This window comes from Vulpes vulpes, chromosome 11 (assembly GCF_048418805.1).
Source record: "Vulpes vulpes isolate BD-2025 chromosome 11, VulVul3, whole genome shotgun sequence".
In the NCBI taxonomy this organism is placed as follows: Eukaryota; Metazoa; Chordata; class Mammalia; order Carnivora; family Canidae; genus Vulpes; species Vulpes vulpes.
The window spans coordinates 17,133,086-17,147,022 of NC_132790.1; positions in this window are offsets into that span (position 1 = coordinate 17,133,086).

Consider the following 13,937-nt stretch of genomic DNA (forward strand, 5'->3'; position numbering starts at 1 on the left):
TTTCTAAATACCTAATTTTTATACTTGGCTTTTGAGAATCTTAAATCATGGGATCCCTGGGTGGCGCAGCGGTTTGGCGCCTGCCTTTGGCCCAGGGCGCGATCCTGGAGACCCGGGATCGAATCCCACATCAGGCTCCCGGCATGGAGCCTGCTTCTCCCTCTGCCTGTGTCTCTGCCTCTCTTTCTCTCTCACTGTGTGCCTATCATAAATAAATAAAATTAAAAAAAAAAAAAAAAGAGAATCTTAAATCAATTTTTAAATTGTAGTAAGTAGAGATCCCTGGGTGGCTCAGTGGTTTGGCGCCTGCCTTTGGCCCAAGGTGCGATCCTGGAGTCCCGGGATCAAGTCCCACATCGGGCTCCCGGCATGGAGCCTGCTTCTCCTTCCTCCTGTGTGTCTCTCTCTCTCTCTCTCTCTCTCTCTCATGAATAAATAAATAAATAAATCTTTAAAAAAATAAATTGTAGTAAGTAAATACAGATAAATGTTTAAATTTATAGTTCATATGCTGATTTCTCTATAAAAATTCTCCTTGGGTTTTGTTTTGTTCTGTTTTTTAATATTTTATTTATTTGAGAGAGCAGGGGGTAGGGGCAGAGGGAAAGGGAGAAGCAGACTCCCCGCTGACCAGGAAGCACAACATGGGACAAGGGCTTGGGATGCAGGCTCGTTCCCAGGACCCTGGGATCATGACCTGAGCCTAAGGCAGATGCTTAACCAACTGAATCACTCAGGTGCCCCTTTTTGGTTTTTTTGAAAATGTAGGATAAATCAAAAGGGCTGAAGCTTTCCTGGTGTGTAAATGATCATTCACCATTTGTAGTTTAGATGTTTAGAAAGTGGATCTTAGTACAAGTTCATTTTCTTTCTTTTTTTCCTTAATTACCTGGGAAAAACTTTCTAGGCTGAGTAACTGGAAGAATACTGTTGAAGCTCTAGGCCTCATTTTTCTCATCTGGAACAAATGAGTTCTAAGGTCCAGGTTCCTTATAGCTCAGACATGATTGAATTCTCTGAAATTAATAAAAAAGATTAATAGGGCAGCCCCGGTGGCTCAGTGGTTTAGTGCCTGCCTTCAGCCCAGGGTGTGGTCCTGGAGACCCAGGATTGAGTCCCATGTCAGGCTCCCTTCATGGAGCCTGCTTCTCCCTCTGCCTGTGTTTCTACTTTCTCTCTCTCTCTCTCTCTAATAAATAAAATCCTTTTAAAAAAAGATTAATAAACCTTTTTTTTTAAGATTATTTGAGGGCAGCCTGGGTGGCTCAGCGGTTTAGTGCCGCCTTCAGCCCAGGGCCTGATCCTGGAGACCCGGGATTGAGTCCCATGTCGAGCTCCCTGCATGGAGCCTGCTTCTCCCTCTGCCTGTGTCTCTGCCTTTCCTCTCTCTCTCTCTCTGATCTCTCATGAATAAATAATCTTTTTTTAATAATCTTTTAAAGAGGGATCCCTGGGTAGCTCAGCGGTTTCGCGCCTGCCTTTGGCCCAGGGCGCGATCCTGGAGAGCAGGGATCGAGTCCCGCGTCGGGCTCCTGGCATGGAGCCTGCTTTTCCCTCTGCCTGTCTGTCTCTCTCTCTGTCTATCATAAAATAAAAGTAAATCTTTAAAAAAAAAAAAATATTTTAAAGATTATTTTAGAGAGAGAGAGAGAATGAGTGGGGGGAGGGGTAAGAGGGAGAGGGAAAGGCTGACTCCTCACTGAGCGAGGAGACAGCAGATGGGCTCTCTCAGCCTCCATAATCATGAACCACTACCTTCTTTTTTTTTTTTTTTAGATTTTATTTATGAGAGACAGAGAGATAGAGGCAAAGATACAGGCAGAGAAAGAAGCAGGCTCCATGCAGGGAGCCCAATGCGGGTGGAACTCGATCCCAGGACTCCAGGATCATGCCCTGAGCCGAAGGCAGATGCTTAACCACTGAGCCACCCAGGCATCCCAAACCACTACCTTCTAACAAATCTCTTTCCAGACATTCAAGCACACGCACATGTATCTCGGTTCCATTTCTCTGGAGAACCCTAATTCCAAGGTTATAGGTGACTGTTAGCTGGAGACAGGAAATGACTATAGATATTGAAAGGAAAATTGGAACTTCTGGTTAGAACATGCCAAAATATTACAGAAGTAAAGGCTTTGGAAATGTTGGGGAAATAGTGATGGATACAAAACACTAGAATTTGTCATTAAGAACTACATGTGGTCTCACATGTGCAAATGTTCATGTCAGTGTGTGTGACTCAAAATGTATTTGGTAACATGGGTAATTGTCAGAATTTATATATACAGCTACTGGCTACACAAAAGTAGGAAGGAAAAAATATAAGGCTTAAGAGAATTGCATCAAGTTATGTGATAGGGAGCTATAGGATGTATTTTGGAACAGCAGTTCCTAGCTGGATTCAAACCCTATAGGAGTGATTTTTAGTGAAGTGTAAAAACTAAGACCACGAAAGACCTGAGAGGCCCTCTAATCATCTTTCTTAGGGATCTAACTTGGGTGGAGGAGAAGGATGAGATACTGGTCATCTTCAGAGAACAATTCTAACCAGCCTTGTTGGGACGAGAGGTCTCAGCTCAGAGTAGCTGGAACTGAGTTCAGAGGCCCAAAGAGTAAGAGTCTGGGCAATGGAAATAAATTCCCTTTTGGTTAAAATGCTCCCTGAATGCTACCCTGGACATCAATTTACTTCAGCTGTAAATGTGGGAAGTCTTGGTTACAAACAAAACAAGCCTCGCAGGCCTTATTATATGGGACAATTCTGAAAAAACAAAGGGCTGCTTGGGAGTGGGAGGGTGGGGGTGGATTAGGATCAATACTAACCCATTTGTCACAATGAAGCTGGGCGTTTGGGGGCAGGCTGCACTCATGTCCTGGTACTCCATAAAGTGTGGTTATTATTAAGGTACTCTGATTGCAAGCAATAAGAACTGACACTGGCTTGAGCAAAAGGATATTTATTAGCACCTTTAGAGGTTGGGACCCAGAAACAATGGAATGGCCCTAGCAGGTTGAAGTCAGGCTATTGCCAATGGAATGAATAAAGTACAGTCATCTTGGGGCAGCCTGGGTGGCTCAGAGGTTTAGCGCCGCCTTCAGCCCAGGGCCTGATCGTGGAGACCCGGGATCGAGCCCCACGACAGGCTCCCTGCATGGAGCCTGCTTCTTCCTCTGCCTGTGTCTCTGCCTCTCTCTCTCTCCCTGTGTCTCTCATGAATAAATAAAAAATGTTTAAAAAAAGTACAGTCGTCTTCACTTTGTCATCACTTGCTCAGCATTCACATTCCAGGGTTCACATGCCCCCCACTCAGGGAGAGCAGAGCACCTGATTATAGGAATTCCACCAGACTTAGGCAAAAAAAAAAGAAAAAGAAAAAAAAAAAAGGGATGCTGACAGGAAAGGAGACATGGATTCAAGGAAACTAAAAAGCAACAAATGGGAAATTGGAAACGAAGAGCTAGCTGCAGTAATTGATCCCAGTGAGCAGAAACTTGGAGGTCATACATACCGTGTCCTTTCCCATAACAGTAACAGAGACTCTGAAACGAGACCCCGAGACTGTCAAGAAGCCCATCTATGATACGCCTTCTTGGCATGGGACAGAGTCAAAAGAGAGACGTGGTTTTGAGGATGGGGAGAATGGCAGAAGGCCCTGCCTGGGAACTCCCCCAATTTAGGGGTTTTGCTGTTTTAGCCAATAAGAATATGCAATACAGAACTCTAAAGTTGGAAGTCCCCCAATTTTGCCTCTGTGTCAGTCTATCCTAAAAATAGCTTCATCCATACATCCAGGTTTTTTTATGCTGAATGGTAGCCATTATTCTTTCTTCACCTGAAAAGTTAGTTCATCAGCAAGATTTATTAATTTTACGTCCAGAACTCTTGAATCTAATTTCTTCCATCTTTACCATTAGCATCCTAGTTTGTTCTTTGACCAGAAGTACCTCAATAATCTCCTAATTTGTCTGCCTTGTCCCAAGATTGCCCTCCTAAATTCCATTTTCTACGTAGCAGCCAGTACATCTCTTAAAAACTCACATCAAAATGGTGAACCAGCATAGCCTGCTGGCTTCCTCCCCCAAAATCAACCCTAGAGAAACAATGGAAGCAAGAGAGAAGCACAGATCAGAGACGGCAACAAGAAACCCCTGGGGAGGTTGAAAGCTTTAGTTAGCTCTGAAAGTGTGTGTGTGTGTACGCGTTTGTGCATGTGCATGTTCATTGGTATTAGCAGCTATGGTCATGGGGGGAGGACTAAAGGGCAATAAGACAATGGGGCCTTGAAGTTCTATTTTTTCCCCTTCCTACATTAAATGATAGCCCAGACTCACTGTGTCACCAAAATAACAACAGAATAGTGTAGAAGCCCTGTGGGAGTGAAGGATTGGTGAATATCACTTCTCCCTGCTCCTGCATCCAGCACTGGGCAACCATAAACTAGGGAGACTACCTCTTGCACTAGGGGTTTCTTTTCAAGAGTTTGTAGGTAAATCCCTGGCCAAAGAAGTGGCCTAATAGAGTGGCAGTGAAAGGAACCTTGTCTAAGGCTTTCCACCCTGGAGCTTGTTCCATCCTCTGTCTTTAAATTCACAGAGAGAGGGATGCCTGGGTGGCTCAGTGGTTGAGTGTCTGCCTTTGGTTCAGGGCATGATCCTGGGATCTGGGATTGAGTCCCACAGGCAGCCTGCTTCTCCCACTGCCTGTGTCTCTGCCTCTCTGTGTGTGTACTCATGAATAAATGAATAAAATCTTAAAAAAAAAAAAATGAGAGGCACTATGGCTTGTCCTTCAGCCCCTCCTCAACATGCACAAACGGAACAACTAGTACTTGAAGAACATAAAGTCATAAACTAAGATAACTAGACACCTAAGAAGAACAATTGCTATGAAAGAAAGACAATAGGGCAGCCCCGGTGGCGCAGCGGTTTAGCTCTGCCTGCAGCCTGGGGTGTGATCCTGGAGACTCAGGATCGAGTCCCACATCGGGCTTCCTGCAGGGAGCCTGCTTCTCCTTCTGCCTGTGTCTCTGCCCCTCTCTTCGCTCTCTCTGAATGAATAAATAAATAAATCTTTAAAAAAAAAAAAAAAGAAAGAAAGAAAGACAATAAATTGAACAGCATATAATACTTAAAGCAGAATTATTGGATCAGATAGATTTAAAAATAATATATTCAAGGGCAGCCCGGGTGGCTCAGTGGTTTAGCGCTGCCTTCAGCCCAGGGCGTGATCCTGGAGACCCAGGATCAAGTCCCATGTCGGGCTCCCTGCATGGAGCCTGCTTCTCCCTCTGCCTGTGTCTCTGCTACTCTCTCTGTCTCTCATGAATGAATAAATAAAACTAAATAAATAAAATAAAAAGTAATATATTCAAGATGATAAAGATATTAATATGATACAAGAACAAGAAATCATAAAGAACTAGGTGAAAAGGCACATCTGGGTGACTCAGTTGGTTAAACCTCCACCTTGGGCAAAGTCCCACGTTGGGCTCCACACACAGCAGGGAGTCTGCTTGTCCCCTGCTTCCCTTTGCCCTGGCTCATGCTCTCTCTCCCTCAAATGAATAAATAAAATCTTAAAAAAAAAAAAAAAGCAAATCACAATATGTTACACACCATATGACAATCATAGACATAGGATAGAGATTAGTGGTTGCCCAGGGGCTAAGGAAGGGTTGAAGATAGGACAAAATGGGTGTGACTAAAGGGCCACATAAGGGATCCTTGTGGGGATGGAAAGTGCTCTGTTTCTTGACAATGTCAATAGCCTGGTTGTGATCTTCTTTTTTTTTTTTTTTTTTCTGGTTGTGATCTTCTACCATAGCTTTGCAAGATATTGCTTTTGGAGGAAACTGGATAAAAGGTAAATGAAATCTCTCTGTATTATTTCATAACTACACAAAAATCTACAATTATCTCAAAGTAAAAAAGTTCAATTAAAAGACAAAACGAGGGGCAGTCTGGGTGGTTCAGCAATTTAGTGCCTACCTTTGGCCCAGGGCATAATCCTGGAGACCCAGGATTGAATCCTAGGTTGGGCTCCCTGCATGGAGCCTGCTTCTCCCTCTGCCTGTGTCTCTGCCTCTCTCTCTCTCACTCGGTGTCTCTCATGAATAAATAAATAAAATCTTTAAAAAATTTTTAAAAATAAATAAAAAAACAAAATGAAAAATCACATAAATATGTTGGAAGTAGAACTGATCAAACCCCAAAACAAAAACAAAAACAAAAACAAAAACAAAAAAAGAAAATGCAAAACAGTAGAAATTAATGAAATGAACAAAAAGGCAATAGAAAGAATGAACAAAACAGAAGTTGGTACTTTGAAAAGACTAAGTCAGGGACACCTGGGTGGCTCAGTAGTTGAGTGTCTGCTTTTGGCTCAGGTTGTGATTCTGGGGTCCTGGGATCAAGTCCCTCATCAGGCTCCCCATGGAGAGCCTACTTCTCCCTCTGTCTATGTCTCTGCCTGTTTCTCTGTGTTTGTCATGAATAAATAAATAAAATATTAAAAAACAAGACTAAGTCATATACATTTGACAAGACAAAAGAGAAAATGTGCAAATACATAAAATGCACACTGAAGAAGGAAAAATGGATGTATATGCACAATGGAACATTTTTTATATTACCAAATTAAATGTTCTTCTTCTTCTTCTTCTTTTTTTTTTTTTTTTGTAAATGTTCTTCTTAATGGGAAACTTTAGACACATTTTCTTTAGGATTGGGAACTAAATAAGGATTCCTGCTACCATTGTCACAACTTGACATAGTACTGAATATTTTGGCCAAATGCTATTAGAAAAGAAAAAGAGTTATTAGGTGTAAAGATAGGAAGGGAAGGAAAAACTTATTCAAATAATCATCTACTTAGGGATACCTGGGTGGCTCAGGAGTTGAGCTTCTGTCAGACCCAAAGTCAGAGTGTGATCCCGGAGTTCCAGGATCAAGTCCCACATCGGGTTCCCTGGATGGAGCCTGCTTCTCCCTCTGCCTATGTCTGCCTCTCTCTCTTTCTGTGTCTCTCATGAATAAATAAATAAAAATCTTTAAAAAATCATCTACTTAAAAAAAAACAACAAATGAAAAAAATTAAAACTAAAATGAGGCATGGGGTGCCTGAGTGGCTCAGTCGGATATGCCTTCAGCTCAGGTCATGATCTCAGGGTCCTGGGATTGAGCCCCACATCGGGGCTTCTCTGCTTCTCCCTCTCTCTCTGTAATCTCTCTCGCTCTGACTCTCAAATAAATAAATAAAAATCTTTTTAAAAAAGCACAACTAAAATGAGGCTTTAGCAAAGTTGCTGGACATAAATAGTACACTGGTCAATAGGATCTACCATTTTAAAAGGTAATCTTTGGAGCAGGGTACCTGATGATCTGCAGATCTATCTTTTGTTTCAACAGTGTTGGACAGAACAGACCTGGGCATGTCCCTCTTTCCAGCCTCTCACTACCCTCCAACCTATCTTCCAGTTGCAACTTTTGGAACCATCTTTTCATCTATTCTCTGCTTCCAGGACTAGCCAACACCATATTTTGAGTTGAGTTCCCTATTGCTGATTAACCATGAGCTCCCAGATTCATCAGAATTATTCCCCTGGGGTGAAGACGGCCATCAACCACCTTGTCAACATGTATCTGGGGGATCTTATACCTGCCTCTCTCTGGGCTTCTACTTCCAACTTGAGGATGTGGCTCTGGAGAGCAGGGGCCACTTTCATCAGCTGGCCCAAGAGAAGGGCAAGGGCTCCCAGCATCTTATGAAGATGCAAACCCAGGTTGTGCAGAAGCTCTCCCAAGATGAGTGGGGCAGAACCCTGGGAGACAGGGAAGTCACCATGGCCCTGGAGAAAAACCTGTTGCAGGCCCTTTTTGATCTGCATGCCCTGGATTCTGCATAAACCTCCATTGCTGACTTCCCAAAGAGTCACTTCCTGGAAGAGGAGATAAAATTCATCAAGAAGGTGGCTACCACCTGACTAACCTCTGCAGGCTGGCCCCCAGGCTTGGCTGGGTGAGACTCATTTTGCAAAGCTCACCCTCCTCATTAAGTTTATTTACTCTCAGGCTTCTCTTAACTAGGGAGCTCCTTGGACACAGGACCTTTGCTGATGGGAGGGAAGATTGATGAGTTTCCAACCAACTTGTATTGGTTGAAGAAATGGAGGGGTAAAGGAACTATAAGTTCTCAGGAGGTGGGAGGGCAAGTAGTGCAAGTGTGGATGAGGTACAGTCAGAGGCACAAGTGGGTGGTCAGGGCTGTGCAACTTCAGGGAGTAGAAGTTGGGCCTGGAGCTTTTCTATTTATGGTCAAAGTCTGGATCTGAGGCTTCATAAGAAGGTCTTGAGCAGAATGGACTTTGCAAATCCTACTTTGAAAAAAGAGAAGTACTGTTGAAAAGGTTCTGAACCTGAAGTTTGGAAGTTGGGACCATCATGACAGGGATCAGTGTAGTCAAACTACCCCAGGTTTGTTAGTTTTAAGAAAGGGTTGAGGGGCGCCTGGTGGCTCAGTCAGTTAAGTGTCTGACTCTTGATTTTGGCTCAGGTTATGATCTCACGGTTGTGGGACTCAGCCCTGCATCACAGGACTGAGCCTGCATCACACTTGGTGCTCATACAAAGTCTGCTTCAGATTCTCTCCTTTTCTCCCTCTTACTCACTCTCTCTCTCTCTCAAATAAATAAAAAATCTTTTAAAAAGGAAAGAATTTAATGAATAAATACATACTTACAAGCTGTGCATTGTATTATTTATTTATTATTTAAAAAAATATTTTATTTACTTATTCATGAGACACACACACAGAGAGGCAGAGACATAGGCAGAGGGAGAGGCAGGCTCCACACAGGGAGCCCGATGCGGCACTCGATCCTGGGTCTCCAGGATCATGCCCTGGGCTGAAGGCAGATGCTCAACCGCTGAGCCATCCGGGGGTCTCACACTGTATTTTTTAAATTGACCAGATGTTTTAGCTTAGTTTCATCATTACTAATGATGGTATAGTAGTGGGACATTCCACTAGAATGTGTGATGTTTGGGAGTTGATTTCAAGCAATTGTATTCTAGATATTTTACAGAAAAAATAATTTAATATAGGGAATTGTAGGTGATCCCTGGGTGGTTCCATGGTTTGGTGCCTGCCTTCGGCTCAGGGGATGATCCTGGAGGCCCGGGATCGAGTTCCACGTAGGGCTCCCTGTATGGAGCCTGCTTTTCCCTCTGGCTGTGTCTCTGCCTCTCTATCTCTCTCTCTCTCTGTGCCTCTCATGGATAAATAAATAAAATCTGGGCAGCCTGGGTGGCTCAGCGGCTTAGCACCTGCCTTCGGCCCGGGTGGTGATCCTGGAGACCTGGGATTGAGTCCCATGTCGGGCTCCCTGCATGGGGCCTGCTTCTCCCTCTGCTTGTGTCTCTGCCTCTTTCTCTGCATCTCTCTGTGTCTCTCATGGATAAATAAATAATATCTTTTAAAAAAATAAAATCTAAAAAAAATATATATATGGAATTGTAGGTTTTACAAAATTATTGGAAAGTTTGGAGGAGCAGGTTGTAGACTGAAGATCCAAGAATGACTTGTAGAAAACATGACTCCTGTTCAAGACCCCACCACCATAGCTCTGATTCAGAATTTAGGAGGACAGGGCCTAAGCTACCACATAACCATTGCTGCTTCTTAGATCCCGGAAGAGAAAGCCTGCTAGTTTTGCCACTGAAACTCTGTCACACCATGCACAAGGCTGGAGATAGACCACTGGCATCTCTAGAATCCTCCCTCCCCATGGAGCCCTGCCAAAAGTAGCAGGAAAATAGCATCTGTTTCTCTTTTCCATTCAAATTTCTTGCAGGGCTTCTAATTTGTGGAAACTATTTTGTATGCAGTATTCTAGTGTTTAGAGTTTGTAGCTTTCCAGACTCTGCAATACAGAAAAGAATAATCAGGGCCAACTCTAATCTGCAGGGCTCAGTGTGAAATGAAAATGCAGAGCCCTGTATTCAAAAGGCAGGGGAAAAAGAGGTGCCGTTAAAGGTAGTAAAATAAAAAGATTTTCCCTTTCTTCCAGGGTCTCCTTCTTGACTTATTATGGTGTTTTTATTTTCTATTTAATGTTGTTCTAAGTAAAGAAAAAATTAAAATGGTAATTTATTAGCTTTAAATTTATGTTTGTCTTTATGTTGTGCTGTGCCAGTTTTTGTTGTTTTAAAGATCTTGTTTATTTATTCAGGAGAGACAGAGACACAGGCAGAGGGAGAAGCAGGCTCCATGCAGGGAGCCCGATGTGGGACTCCATCCCAGGTCTCCAGGATCACATCCTGGACTGAAAGCAGACACTTAACTGCTGAGCCACCCAGGCATCCCATGCTATGCCAGTTTTAAGGCAAATATAAAAGTATTTAACTGCGTGTGCAATCTGAAATGATATGGTTCTACTGTGAAACTCATATGTGCATATATATTCAATTCTTACATGAATGGTAGAAATGCTGCAGAAAGTGACTTTTGATTAAATTAAATACAGACTTAGGGGCAGTCCCGGTGGCGCAGCGGTTTTGCGCCGCCTGCAGCCCGGGGCATGATCCTGGAGACCATGGATGAGTTCCACGTCAGGCTCTCTGCATGGAGCCTGCTTCTCCCTCTGCCTGTGTCTCTGCTTCTCTCTCTGTGTGTGTCTCTATGAATAAATAAATAACATCTTAAAAAAAAAGATAAATACAGATTTAAATTTTATTTAAATTCAGTTAATTAACATACAATGTATTCTTGGTTGCAGAGGTAGAGGTCAGTGATTCATCCGTCTTATATAACACCCAGTGCTCATTACATCACATGTCCTCTTTAACGTTCATCACCCAGTTGCCCTGCCCCCTCACCCTCCTCCTCTCCAGCAACCCTTAGCCTGTTTCCTATGATTTAAGAGTCTCTTATGGTTTGTCTCCCTCTCTGATTTTGTCTTGTTTTATTTTTCCCTCCCTTCCTCTAAGAAACTCTGTTTTGTCTCTTAAATTCTATTTATGAATGAGATCATATGCTAATTCTTTCTCTGATTGATTTAATTCACTTAACATAATATCCTCTAGTTCTATCCATGTCGTTGCAAATGGTGAGATTTCATTTTTTTAACGGCTGAGTAGTAGTCTATTATATATATATACATGTATATGTATATATATTTATATATATGTGTTCCCCGCATACATGTATATATGTATACATATATAGATACACACATGTATATATTTATATATATATATACCACATCTTCTTTATGCATTCATCTGTCAGTGGACATCTGGGCTTTTTCCATAGTTTAGCTATTGTGGACATTGCTGCTATAAACATTGGGGTGGGGACACCTGAGTGGCTCAACAGTTGAGTGTTTGCCTTCGACTCAGGGCATGATCCTGGGGTCCCAGGATTGAGTCCCACATCAGGCTCCCTGCATGGAGCTTGCTTCTCCCTCTGCCTCTGTCTCTGCCTTTCTTTCTCTGCCCCTCTCATAATTAAATAAATAAAATCTTTAAAAAATAAAAAATTAATAATCATTGGGCTGCAGGTGCCCCTTTGGATCACTACATTTGTATCTTTGGGGTAAATACCCAGTAATGCAATTGCTGGGTTGTAGGGTAGCTCTATTTCCAACTTTTTGAGGAAACTCCATACTGTTTTTCAGAGTGGCTTCACCAGCTTGCATTCCCATCAACAGAGTAAGAGGGTTCCCCTTTCTTTGCATCCTCACCAATATCTGTCATTTCCTGTTTTGTTAATTTTATTCATTCTGACTGGTGTGAGATGGTATCTCATTGTGGTTTGGTATGTATTTCCCTGATGCTGAGTGATGCTGAATATTTTTTACGTGTCTGTTGGCCATTTGTATGTCTTCTTTAGAGAAATGTCTGTTCATGTCTTCTGCCCATTTATTGATTGGATTATTTGTTCTTTGGGTGAACTCAACTGTTTTTATTTCACTTCTTGATGTGTGCACATTCTAGCAGCAGTGTCTGCCTGCTATTTATTGATGATTAAGGAAGGACTGAAAGGAGAAGGGACTATGGGTTGCCTATTTTCTCCTTTCCTTCAATGTCATCATTTTTAGCAAGTGATTGCTATGAGGAAGTCACATACATAAGAATGTGATAAGATTGTGTTTCTTAGAATGCCATTGCCTTCTTTCTGTGATAGAAGCAAGCTCTGGTCTATTTATTTATTTATCTATTAATTAATTAATTAATTTTAAGATTTCATTTATTTATTCATGAAAGACACAGAGGAGAGAGAGAGGCAGAGACACAGGCAGAGGGAGAAGCAGGCTCCATGCAGGGAGCCCGATGTGGGACTCGATTCCCGGACTCCAGGATGATGCCCCAGGCCGAAGGCAGGCGCTAAACCACTAAGCCACCCAGGGATTCCCTGCAAGCTTGGTTTATTTTTTAATTTATCTTTATTTTTATTTTTTATTTTTTGCAAGCTTGGTTTAAATGGAAAGCATGTCCTATAGGGAGAGTCAGCACCCTGGCTTATGCAGTTGTAGACATAACATGCTAATTCACTGAACTCCCAGGTATCACGGGCTCACCAGAATTGCCTGCTCATGGAGTATTGCAAATGCTGTATGGGAATGAGGCAGTGAGGAATAACCGAAGTGCATATTGCTCATACAGCATCTGCTCCTGTGCACGCTCCTTTGTCCCATATGCCTTCACTTACAAAATACAATTTCTGAGATAAAATTATGAGGAATTTTAAAACAGCAACACTGGAGCATAAAACTGAATCCATGGCCCTTCTCAATACAGAGCCCCATGCATAGGTGAAATACCAGGAAGCTGGCCCTGGCCATAACAGGAGGAGGTAGGAATGGGTGTTGAATGTCATTTACTCTTTAATTCTGGGAGACCCAGTAATACTTCCTGTGTCTTGCTTGCTGTTTACTGGCATCACTTTGGTCAATGTAGAGAAAATGCAGCCCTGTTGTTAGCTCATACTGTAATTTTGAGTGAACTAGAAAAAGATGCCCCTTTCTTAAGATACTTTACTGCCATCTGTTGGAAAATTGTCATAATAACTTTATAAATTAATGGAGACTACAATGAATGGTGTCTCTTGGGCAGTACTCCTCAATCTGTAAAAAGATGAGTGGCAGCCCTTCCTGGGCCCCTGGGGACCAGAGGCACACATGCTGAGAACTTACAACCTAAGTTTGACAAACTTGGTGGGCAGGTGGCAGGGGTTGCAGTGGCAGGCCTACAGGTGGCCCAGGCATACCTCTGAATCCTAGCCTCAGAGGAGTTCTAACCGGAGGATGGGGAGGGAGGCAAAAAAGAGAGAGAGAGAGAGAGAATCGAAACCGGTTGTTCCTCTTTTTGCATTGCCTTGCCTCTTGGCAGCCTATGAAGATTGTCATGGTGGGGATTTTTGGCCACTTCCAACATCTGACAAAGCCTAGTGGATGGAAACAGTATTTTTATCTAGAGGAAGCATCTAAAGGCAAAAATAAAATACAAAATCCACCCCTTCCGTTCGCTTGTTTTTGGCTGGAATTCCATTAGCTCTTTGTGATAATCATATTTTGTGCAAATTAAAAAAATCTTGGTTGAGGGCAGCCTGGGTGGCTCAGTGGTTTAGCGCCGCCTTCAGCCCATGTGCATGATCCTGGAGACCCAGGATTGAGTCCCACATCAGGCTCCCTACATGGAGCCTGAGTCTCCCTCTGCCTGTGTCTGTTCCTCTCTCTCTCTCTCTCTCTCTCTCTCTGTGTGTCTCCCATGAATAAAGAAATAAAATCTTAAAAAAAAAATCTTGGTTGAGCATTGGGTGTTATGCCATATGTTGGCATATCGAACTCCAATAAAAAAAATATATATACAAGTGCAGCCCCAGTGGCGCAGTGGTTTAGCGCCGCCTGCAGCCCAGGGCATGATCCTGGAGACCTGGG